The following is a 12,388-nucleotide window of genomic DNA, read 5'->3' as shown; positions in this document are numbered from 1 at the left end:
AATCCACACTGGAAATTCAAGAACCCCCGAACCGTCTAACGGTCCGGGGGGAGAACACCAGCCCCCTAGAGCTTACAGCAAAGGTCAGGATATAGATTTGGAACAAGCTGGACAAAAATACAAAACCAAAACAAATAGCAAAAAGCAAAAGGCAGACTTAGCTGATATAACTGGAACCAGGATCAGTAGACAAGAGCACAGCAGACTAGCTCTGATAACTACGTTGCCAGGCATAGAACTGAAGGTCCAGGGAGCTTATATAGCAACACCCCTAACTAACGACCCAGGTTCGGATAAAAGGAATGACAGAAAAACCAGAGTCAAAAAACTAGTAACCACTAGAGGGAGCAAAAAGCAAATTCACAACAAGGAACATACCGAGAAGACAGCCACACCAAATCCCCAACACGAAGTCGGGGACCCACACCACGGCGGCGGTTGGCAAAGCGCTGAGCCTTCTCCTGTGACAACCTCAAATTGTCCACCACATGGTTCCAAATCTGCTGCAACCTATCCACCACAGAATCCACCCCAGGACAGTCAGAAGGCTCAACCTGACCCGAGGAAAAACGAGGATGGAAACCAGAATTGCAGAAAAAAGGCGAAACCAAAGTAGTAGAACTAGCCCGATTATTAAGGGCAAACTCGGCCAATGGCAAAAAAGTCACCCAATCATCCTGATCAGCAGAAACAAAACATCTCAAATAAGTTTCCAACGTCTGATTAGTTCGCTCGGTTTGGCCATTAGTCTGAGGATGGAAGGCCGACGAAAAAGACAAATCAATGCCCATCTTAGCACAAAAAGTCCGCCAAAACCTGGACACAAACTGGGATCCTCTATCAGACACAATATTTTCAGGAATGCCATGCAAGCGAACCACATTCTGAAAAAATAGAGGAACCAAATCGGAGGAAGAAGGCAACTTAGGCAAGGGCACCAAATGGACCATCTTGGAAAAACGATCACACACCACCCAGATGACAGACATTTTCTGAGATACAGGAAGATCCGAAATAAAATCCATGGAAATGTGCGTCCAAGGCCTTTTCGGAATAGGCAAAGGCAAAAGCAAACCGCTGGCACGAGAACAGCAAGGCTTAGCCCAAGCACAAATCCCACAAGACTGCACAAAGGAACGCACATCCCGCGACAAGGAAGGCCACCAGAAGGACCTAGCCACCAAATCTCTGGTACCAAAAATCCCAGGATGACCCGCCAACACCGAAGAATGAACCTCGGAAATAACTCTGCTGGTCCATCTATCCGGGACAAACAGTCTCTCTGGTGGACAACGGTCAGGTCTATCCGCCTGAAATTTCTGCAGCACTCGTCGCAAATCTGGGGAAATGGCAGACAAAATCACTCCCTCTCTGAGAATACCAGCCGGCTCAGAAACTCCCGGAGAGTCAGGCACAAAACTCCTAGAAAGTGCATCAGCTTTCACGTTCTTCGAACCAGGCAGGTATGAGACCATGAAGTTGAAACGGGAGAAAAACAACGACCAACGAGCCTGTCTAGGATTCAGGCGCTTGGCAGATTCAAGGTAAATCAGATTTTTGTGATCCGTCAAGACCACCACACGATGTTTAGCTCCTTCGAGCCAATGTCGCCACTCCTCAAATGCCCACTTCATAGCCAACAACTCCCGATTACCAACATCATAATTCCGCTCGGCAGGCGAAAACTTTCTTGAAAAGAAAGCACATGGCTTCATCACAGAGCCATCAGAGCTTCTCTGCGACAAAACAGCCCCTGCTCCAATCTCAGAAGCATCAACCTCGACCTGGAAGGGGAGAGAGACATCTGGCTGACATAAGACTGGAGCTGAAGAAAACCGGTGCTTCAGCTCCCGAAAGGCCTCCACGGCCGCAGGAGACCAATTAGTCACATCAGAACCCTTCTTGGTCAAATCCGTCAAAGGTTTAACCACGCTAGAAAAATTAGCGATGAAACGACGGTAAAAATTAGCAAAACCCAAGAACTTCTGAAGACTCTTAACAGACGTGGGCTGAGTCCAGTCATGAATAGCCTGGACCTTGACTGGGTCCATCTCCACAGTAGAAGGAGAAAAAATAAAACCCAAAAAGGAGACCTTCTGTACTCCGAAGAGGCATTTTGAGCCCTTCACAAATAAAGCATTAGCACGCAGGACCTGAAACACCATCCTGACCTGCTTCACATGGGACTCCCAATCATCAGAAAAGACCAAAATGTCATCCAGATAAACAATCATAAATTTATCCAGATATTCTCGGAAGATGTCATGCATGAAGGACTGAAACACAGAAGGAGCATTAGAGAGTCCAAAAGGCATCACCAAGTACTCAAAATGGCCTTCGGGCGTATTAAATGCTGTTTTCCATTCATCTCCCTGCTTAATGTGCACAAGGTTATACGCACCACGGAGATCTATCTTGGTGAACCAACTGGCACCCTTAATCCGAGTAAACAAATCAGACAATAGTGGCAAAGGATACTGAAATTTGACTGTGATTTTATTCAGAAGACGATAATCTATACAAGGTCTCAAAGAACCGTCCTTCTTGGCCACAAAAAAAAATCCTGCACCAAGAGGGGAAGAGGATGGGCGAATATGTCCCTTTTCCAAAGACTCCTTTATATAACTCCGCATCGCGGCATGCTCTGGTATAGACAAATTAAAAAGTCGTCCCTTAGGGAATTTGCTACCAGGAATTAAATTTATAGCACAGTCACAATCCCTATGAGGGGGCAGGGCACTGGACCTGGGCTCATCAAATACATCCTGGTAGTCAGACAAAAACTCAGGGACCTCAGAAGGAGTGGAAGAAGCAATAGACACCAACGGAGTATCGCCATGAATTCCCTGACAACCCCAACTTGACACAGACATAGCTTTCCAATCTAAAACTGGATTATGAGCTTGCAGCCATGGCAGACCCAAAACAACAACATCATGTAAATTATGCAGAACAAGAAAGCGAATCACCTCCTGATGTACGGGAGTCATGCACATGGTCATTTGCGTCCAATACTGAGGCTTATTCTCAGCCAATGGCGTAGCATCAATTCCCCTCAGAGGAATAGGAAATTCCAAAGGCTCCAGGACAAAACCACAGCGCCTGGCAAACGACAAATCCATCAGATTCAGGGCGGCACCCGAATCCACAAAAGCCATAACCGGGTAGGACGACAAAGAACAAATCAAAGTAACAGACAAAATAAATTTAGGCTGTATAGTACCAATGGTGACAGGTTTAGCGATTTTTTTTTAAGCGTTTAGAGCATGCTGAGATAACATGAGTAGAATCACCACAGTAAAAGCACAACCCATTTTGACGTCTATGACTTTGTCGCTCAATTCTGGTCAGAGTTCGGTCACATTGCATAGACTCAGGTCTCTGTCCAGAAAATACCGCCAAAGGATGAGCAGATTTGCGCTCCCGCAAACGCCGATCAACCTGAATGGCTAAAGCCATAGAATCACTCAGACTTGTAGGGGTGGGAAACCCCACCATAACATTCTTAACGGCCTCAGAAAGACCTTCTCTGAAATTTGCGGCCAGGGCACACTCATTCCATTGAGTAAGCACCGACCATTTCCGAAATTTTTGACAATACACCTCTGCTTCATTCTGACCTTGAGAGATAGCCAGCAATGCTTTTTCTGACTGATTCTCAAGATTAGGCTCCTCATAAAGCAGTCCAAGAGCCAGAAAAAATGCATCTACATTAAGCAATGCAGGATCTCCTGGCGCCAGAGAGAAAGCCCAATCTTGAGGGTCGCCACGCAGCAAGGAGATAACAATTTTAACTTGCTGAGAGGAATCACCAGAGGAATGAGGTCTCAGAGATAGAAATAACTTACAATTATTCTTAAAATTTAGAAACCTAGATCTATCTCCAGAAAACAACTCAGGAATGGGTATCTTTGGTTCTGACATAGGGCTATGAATAACAAAATCCTGAATACTTTGCACCCGTGCAGTAAGATGATCCACACTAGAAGTCAGAGTCTGAACATTCATGTCTGCAGCTGAGCTCAAAACCACCCAGAGTTCAAGGGGATGAAAGAAGCCAAACAGACTGCAGCAAAGGAAAAGCGGGAGGAAAAAAAAAAAAAAAGTACTCAGGTCTTCTTTTTATCCCACTTCTGCGATGCATTAAACACTTTTTGGCCGGCTATACTGTTATGATCCTTAGTGGTTGAGGATCACAAATTACTCCAGCTAAGTAACAAACATAGGACAAGCTCTAGGGAGGTGGCAAACTGGACTGACCGCAAAACTGAACCTATCCAAACACACTAGAAGTAGCCTGTGAACGTGCCTAAAAATCCTAGACGTCTCGAGCCAGCCTGAGGAACTAACTACCCCTAGAGAGAAAGAAAGACCTCTCTTGCCTCCAGAGAAATAATCCCCAAAGATATAGAAGCCCCCAACAAATAATAACGGTGAGGTAAGAGGGAGGCACATACACAGGGGTGAAAGCAGATTCAGCAAATGAGGCCCACTAATACTAGATAGCAGAAAATAGTAAAGGGGTCTGTGCGGTCAGTAAAAAACCCTTACAAAATATCCACACTGAGATTTCAAGAACCCCCACACCAACTAACGGTGCGGGGGGAGAAACTCAGTCCCCTAGAGCAACCAGCAAGCGAGGAAATCACATTTTAGCAAGCTGGACAAGAAACATGATAAATGCTGATGATCAAAAAATAAACAAACAAAAACTTAGCTTGTCTTGGAGAGACTGGGAGCAAGGTAGTCACAAGGAATCTGAAGAGCACTGAATACATTGATAGCCGGCAAGGAACTGAGTATCCAGGTGAGCTAAATAGGAAACCAACCAAGGATAACGAACCAGCTGATGCTGCCAACCTGCAGAAAGACAACACTACACAGTACCGCTTGTGACCACTAGAGGGAGCCCAAAAATAGAGGTCACAACAGAGGCCCTGATTTTCTATTTGTTAATCACAGTTAGAATGCTACTGACTGGCATTATCAATTCCTTGGGTATCTTTTTGTATTCCTTTCCCATTTTATTCAGTTCAACTACTTTTTCCTGTAGATCCGTGACAATTCTTTTCCTTTCCCCATGACTCACAATGCAGAAACATCAGTGGCTGGATGAATGATGCAAGAGTCTGTCTGGATCCCAGAAACTCACTCATCTTTTATGCACACACACTGATTACAAGCAAACAGGTCACAGGGGAGAATGTTACCTTTAGTAGCCATTCAAACCCATTTGTGTCAATTTCTGTGCATGTTATCAGGCCAAAATCACCAGGGTATGTGAACTTTTGATCAGGTCATTTTGATGTTTTGGCTTGTCATTATGATTGAAAAAGAGAAAACACAGTAGTTTGACAACAAATGGCTTCAGCCAACCATTAACCATGAGTGGAGAAAAAGTTTTGGTGTTATCATTCATATTCTCTGAAAAAAGGTCAAGAAAGCACAAAAATTCTGCCGGTGTATGTAAACTTTTGAGCACAACTGTATGTTGGAATACCTGGAAATGTTCACTTTCCCTTAAGTGCCATGACAGGGGAAATTAAGCATTAAGAGTGGATCGATTATTGGAGGATCATTTTTGAGTCGAAATTCCTAAAATTCGCAGTATTTTAACAATTTGCATGGTATGAATTTTAACAATTTGCATGGCAAAATTTCACACACTGCTGAAGTGTGAGAGAGTGAACTAATGATTTTTTTCTTGGTTGTGTGGGCTTTTCTATAATGTCCTGTAGGTTTGAGATTACATGATTTATCCTAGCCTATCTAGTGGATATTGGACCTTATATGGCTGGGAACCATACTTGTGATATTCCCTATTGGAAGAACGAGATTTCCTTCACTGTGACCTCTTACATTATTTGCACACTACAGATCCCATCTCTGGACAGCATTGTTAGCATCCCCAAGTGTTGTTGCTTCAAATCATATAAAGACCCTGTCTTTCAAATTTATTCTACATGCATCCTATTTTTTTGAAAATTCGGTGACCCAGAAGAATTAGAGTGTCAAAAGATCAACTCATCTCGACACATTTCCCACTCAAATCAATGGGTTGTTTTAGTAATTTAGGACGCGACCTCTACAGTCAGAGACCCTCTTTCACAATTCCACAATGTAATACTTCAACATTTTCTAAAATAGTAACCTCCTTAAAATAAATGTTGTCCTTTTTCTTTACAAGTTAAAATTGATCAAACAGACAAACTTATCCAATTTATGAAATATGTTGTACGATTCGAAAGAAAATACAATAATCTTTTATGAAATTGTGCACATGTTTAATTACTCCATTAGTTGCAATGTACACGTTGGACAATTAAATTAATTGTTGGCCTATATTTGAAATAGTTTAGAGTAGAAAGAACCATACTTCATATTCTTTATAATAAAAACTCAATAAAAAGATGCCAGTTGTCTGAGCTCTATAATTATTCTGTCTTTACTCTGCCACTCATACATTTGGGAATGTCCTGGGTGCACACAGTATAACATTATGTCATGATCAGGTCCTGGTGCACTATATAAAGAGGAAGATCCAAGGCAAGGAGCATCAGAAACTTCATAGTCTCCTCTTCAGCTAACAAGCTATCCAACTTGACATTAAAATCAACATGGCAGCTCAAAAGTCCTTGACCAAGACAACTCTTTTGTCTCTTGCCATTTTTGCAATCCTGAGTCTGCAGACTGCAGGTAAGTTTTCCATGGGGATGGTGGCTTGATGGTAGATGTCTAAAAGAGGCTACCGGCCAGGCTGGAGATCAGCAATGAGACTGGCTTATTTACATCTTTAAAAAAAAATAAAAAATACAAGGATTTTCTAATGTCTTCTTACTTGGCTATTGTATTGAGAGAGGCTCCATTGAAAATTATACATTTCGAAATTTGAATTGTTCTTCGTTAGTTCTTAAGACTGAAGAACTGAAGCCAAAAATTAGATATAATGTATGAGTTGTGATAAAAGTTTAATTTTTTGGTTAAAAAAGTTGAGTAATTCAAGACAAAATTTACAAATATCAAACTGAGATTTAATACCATAAGATTTAAACTTTCTTTATCAATTTCATGACTATTTGTATATACGTAATTGTGATTATTTCGCAAACATTTCAAACAAATTAATTGTTAGTAACATTTTTATAACCAAGTCCGTCATTGACTCTAGAGGCAATAATGTAACTTCTTGTAATACAAGTCAGTTAAATTTAAGTCCAATTTTACATATTCAAAAATATGTATTTATATAATAATGGGAATGTTTTTTAATCAGATTTGTACTTTTTTAACTATATTTTTTTTCTACAGATGCTCAGAACTGTACTTACAATTATAACTGTAAGTATATTTACAGGAAAAAATACCGATGTAATTAAACAGAGGGGAACCTAATGGGGGAGATTTCTGAAATTTTTTTTTGTAAAAATACATTGCGGTTAATGAGATTTCAGCTGTCAATAAAAGTTGCCTTATGCAACACCTTCTCTTATCTCAGACTTTAGAAACTTGCCCTAGATGCATAGCAAATAGTAGCCTCTATGGCAAGGGAGCTTAGGAGCTTACTGCAGACTCAATAATAAAACTGTATGCAGTGAACTCCTGAGCTCCCCCTACTGGTGGCTCCAGGCTGAAAAACAGAGTTCAGTCCATGATAGAATAAAGATATTCCGTAAAACATGGACATTCTGCTACATATATATTTCAAATATATATTATATATATATCATTCCACGATATACTGTCTATGTATTACATGCCGTCTGTTCTTCTTTTAGATGTGCCAGGATGGGGAATTGCAATTGTTGTAATGGTGGCCTTGCTTTTACTTGCAATGTTGTGTAGTTGTGGCATTGTGGTAAGTAAATTAGATTTTTCTCTGCATTTTGTGTTTTTAAGCTCCATGTACTGTATATTTTTATTCTAGAACATCACCAACTAGCTTCTGTATGTCATCTACTGGGCTTCCCAAAGCTCGGTCCACACGACAACCCTTGATTTCTATTGCTTGCGTCTACTGTTATAGGCTTGAAATTTTCTCATTTTTCTTTAGTATTTTCAAAATCAATTTTGTCATTTTTTTCACTAAAAACATTTTTTTTTACTTTTTCCTTTCAGCCCTTCATGTGCAAGAAAGGAGGTGACGGCTGCCAGAATAATTGTTGCATTGGAAAATAATGTTGATCACTTGGACCCTGAACTCCATCTACAGAATTTCTACAGTTATAAAGTATCTTTGCGAATTTGTACCATATTTCGGCATTGGAATTAATTTTTTAGCGCATGTGCCCTGATGTTACTGAGGTTAATGCTGAAAATGTTCAAAAAACACAATTGTTATTTATGTATGTAAAGGCTCCCTAATAAAAAAACTTATAAAGCAACCATTTATGAATTTTGTATTTTTTCTACTTTTGGTATACTGTCTCATTTTTTGCTTTATAGTTAAAAGCATAAAATGTGGAATATGTTGATACTATTTAAATATAATAATGATGATAATAATAATTAGTATTATTAATAATATTTGTACATATTCTACATTATTAAAATATACAGACAAAATGAAAAACTTAGATTTTTTATAAATCTCAAAAAACATCATTGTTGACTTTAGCGACCATTGAGAATTCAGATTATGGGTTCCAGTCCAGCCAGGGCAACATCTTACTGGAATTTGCATGTTCCCACAATGATCAATTGGACATGTTCCAACTATTCTGGTTTTCCTCAGACATCCCAAAAACATACCTTTTGTGGGTCAATTGTAATACTATAGGACCGAATGTTAGGCCTCAACATTCTCTGATAAGTAACACAGAATGGAGGCTGGTGCCATGGAAGTATTGCCCATCTAACACACAGGAGAATTGTAGTTCAATACCTCTCCCAAAACTGAGGGGCTCCTATAAGTGTCTTAGAGAAAATTGGTGCCATAAATAAAATTGATGGATGGACAAAACCACAATAATATGGCACATTTTTGCAGTTTCCTCATATCAGACAATGATCTTCCAGCCATCCTTCATCCTTACGTAGGGGACTTATCTTGGCAATGAAGTAGGTCCACCTAGCTATAGAAGATATGACATCCTAGCATAACCCTTCACTTTAAGGTTCAGTCTAACTTTCAGTATTTTCTATTTTTTTTTTTAATTAAAAAAGCACTCCCATCAAAATTAGTATCCTCTTAATATATTGCAGTCCTCATATCATATAACTCTGTGTACTTACAATAGATCATTTTGCCCTTCTACCCTGCTAATTCTTCTGCTTTACATTAGGTCTATGACTACACATGATGAAACCAGACTAGATTAATTGTTTTAAGCTCTATGTAGAAATAGGAAGTTGATTTTTCCTGCATGAGTCATCATTAGAACTACAATCTTACCTCGCTCCAAAGTCCAGGCAGGGGAAAGAAGTGGAGAAGCTGGGTCAGGAGGTAAAGAGGAGGTGGAACTGGGCTGACAGGGACTTCTTAGTGATGTAAAATTGTAGTTCTAATGATGACTCATCCAGGGAAAAGAGACCTCCTGTTTCTACATAGAGCTTAGAAGGTTTCAGCTAGTCAGTTTATAATAATATGATGCAATAGAAGTAATGGAAAACAGCTAAGTAGGAAGACAAAATGAGCAGTTGTAAGGACACAGTGCTATATAATATGGTGATTGCAATATATTAAGAAGATAACAACTTTGATGGAAGGAGGAGGGCTTCTTTAATTATTTCAATTATGGGCAAATATGAAAATGAAGCATAATAATAAGAAAATTCAACATCCAATGCCTCCAAATGAAACAGCGTTTTTATTTTATGTCATCTTTTTCATTAACTCTGACTGTGTGTGAAAAAAAATATTTTTTTTCACAAATTAACTAATACTATGTAACTTTTATGTGTACTTTTTAAAAAAGTGTGCTTAATTTTCATGATATCATTTTCTTGTCCTGCGGAATACTTAACGTTCTATGTCTGAACAATTGGGAGTTTGGGGGTGGTAATGAAAAAAATTATAGCTGTTCAACTTGTTATTTAAGAATTGTTGAGGTGGAGAACATTTCATTAGTATTATGTGCACAACCCTTATTACAAACTGTATGGGCCACTCCTGAACATTTAGATGACAGACAACAGCGAGGCATAAACTCCAGACACTGCACGACTTGGACAGAACACTGTACCGTTAGTGGTCCACTCTGCACTTACTCTGAGTAAAGACGTGCCCTAGTCCTGCACAAGCAATCTCCAGTATTTTGAAGTTCTTCTTCTCCATGATGATTCCTGGAAATAGAACTTGCGGTCCACACAATTCTTCCCCAACTTCTTAATGTAGTCAATGCTTCAAAATTAAAATAGTACCAAAACTTTTCTAGATGCTCGGATCACGGCAGCTCACACCACACTACTGAGCTGTATCTCAGCTCTCATAATTGCCACAAACATATGGAAGAATAGATTGCAATCCCATTCAGTCATTATATGATCTGAAACTTTAGCTGAGACTGGAATAGATGGATAATAGGGATGATATGTCCTGAGACTGATGTAGAGACTGGGAAAGTAAATATACAGATCAGTGATATCTTCTGAGACTACTCCTGATGAGACTGGGAAAGCTGGTGTATGGATCAGGGATGATGTGCTATGAAACTTCTGCTGAAACTGGGAAAGCTGGTGTATGGATCAGAGATGATGTGCTATGAAACTTCTGCTGAGACTGGGAAAACTGGTGTACAGATCAGAGATGATGTGCTATGAAACTTCTGTTGACCCTGGGAAAGCTGGTGTACAGATCAAGGATGATATGCTATGAAACTTCTGCTGACACTGGGAAAGCTGGTGTACGGATCAGGGATGATGTGCTATGAAGCTTCTGCTGAAACTGAGAAAGCTGGTGTATGGATCAGAGATGATATGCTATGAAACTTCTGCTGAGACTGGGAAAACTGGTGTATGGATCAGAGATGATGTGCTATGAAATTTCTGCTGACACTGGGAAAGCTGGTGTACGGATCAGGGATGATGTGCTATGAAACTTCTGCTGACAGTGGGAAAGCTGGTGTACAGATCAAGGATGACATGATATGAAACTTCTGCTGACACTGGGAAAGCTGGTGTACGGATCAGGGATGATGTGCTATGAAACTTCTGCTGAGACTGGGAAATCTGAATAACAGGTCAATGATGATATGCTCTGAGATTGCTTCTGAGCTTTTTAAAGTAGGATTACAGATCAGTGATGAAAGTCTCATAAGAACCAAAGAGACCTTTAAATGTCCTAGTGATAATATGGATGTACCAAAAAGCTCATACAATATTAAATCCAATAAAGACCAAAAAATTTATATATAAACAGTCTTTATTGTTACAAAATATTCAATGACAATCTATACATGTTTAAAAAATCCATACTGAGTAAACATTTAGTACTGTAAAGAACAGGCGGGCAGCAATTTAACCACATATGCAGAGGATGGCATGTAATGTGAGGATATAGAAAAAATATCCAGGTATACAGGTTCATCTCCTTAGTAAAGTGCATAGTGCATTTGTCCGGATATATATAGCAGATGTATATAGCCTTAAATCACCAGGGCAGAGGTAAATAATATGTGAATAAACTGGCTAATAGAGCAAAAACAGTGCATGAATTATCACCAATGCATAGTAAATAACAGTATATCATTAGCCAAAACAGCAAGGTCTCTTACCCATACTGACGCCTAAACCAACTCACAGGAGCCCCGACGCGCGTTTCGCTGCGCTTACTCCGGTGGCAGTGATGATGTGCTGAGACTACTGCTGAGATTGAGAAATCTGGATAGCAGATCAATGAGGATATGTTCTGAGACTGCTTTTGAGACTGGAAAAGTAGGTTTACAGATCAGTGATGATATATTCTGAGACTGCTGCTGAGACTGGGAAATCTGGTGTACGGATCAGGGATGATGTGTTATGAGACTTCTGCTGAGACTGGGAAAGCTGGTTTATAGACCAAGGATGATGTGTTATGAGTCTGCTGCTGAGACTGGGAAATCTGGATAACAGATCAATGATGATATGTTCTGAGACTGATCTGAGATTGGGAAAGTAGGTTTACAGATCAGTGATTATACGTTCTGAAACTGCTGCTGAGACTGTGAAAGCTGGTTTACAGAGCAGTGATGATGTGCTATGAGACTACTGCTGAGCTTGGAAAATCTGGATAACTGATCAATAGCGATATGTTCTGAGACTGCTTTCGAGAATGGGAAAGCTGGTTTACAGATCAGTAATGATACAGTCTGGGACCACTATTGAGAACAGAAAATTAGTATACAGCTCAGTGATTCTAATTCTAAGCCAGTGGCCAAGCATCTTTTGTTAATTTGGACGTTAGCTGACACGT

The 12,388-nt window shown here is 40.0% G+C and overlaps 1 long non-coding RNA gene across 1 annotated transcript; it reads left to right on the top strand.

The window, feature by feature from the left end:
* Positions 1–6,550: 6,550 nt before the first annotated feature.
* LOC143809462 (uncharacterized) lies at positions 6,551–8,359 on the top strand. The gene is made up of 4 exons (XR_013222282.1): positions 6,551–6,696; positions 7,309–7,338; positions 7,776–7,855; positions 8,116–8,359. It is a non-coding gene; the product is annotated as an uncharacterized LOC143809462 (long non-coding RNA).
* The last annotated feature ends 4,029 nt before the right edge of the window (positions 8,360–12,388 follow it).

Source organism: Ranitomeya variabilis, chromosome 2, assembly GCF_051348905.1.
Source record: "Ranitomeya variabilis isolate aRanVar5 chromosome 2, aRanVar5.hap1, whole genome shotgun sequence".
NCBI lineage: Eukaryota > Metazoa > Chordata > Amphibia > Anura > Dendrobatidae > Ranitomeya > Ranitomeya variabilis.
The sequence above is the reverse complement of the archived record's forward strand: the minus strand, read 5'-3'. Positions and strand labels throughout refer to the sequence as shown.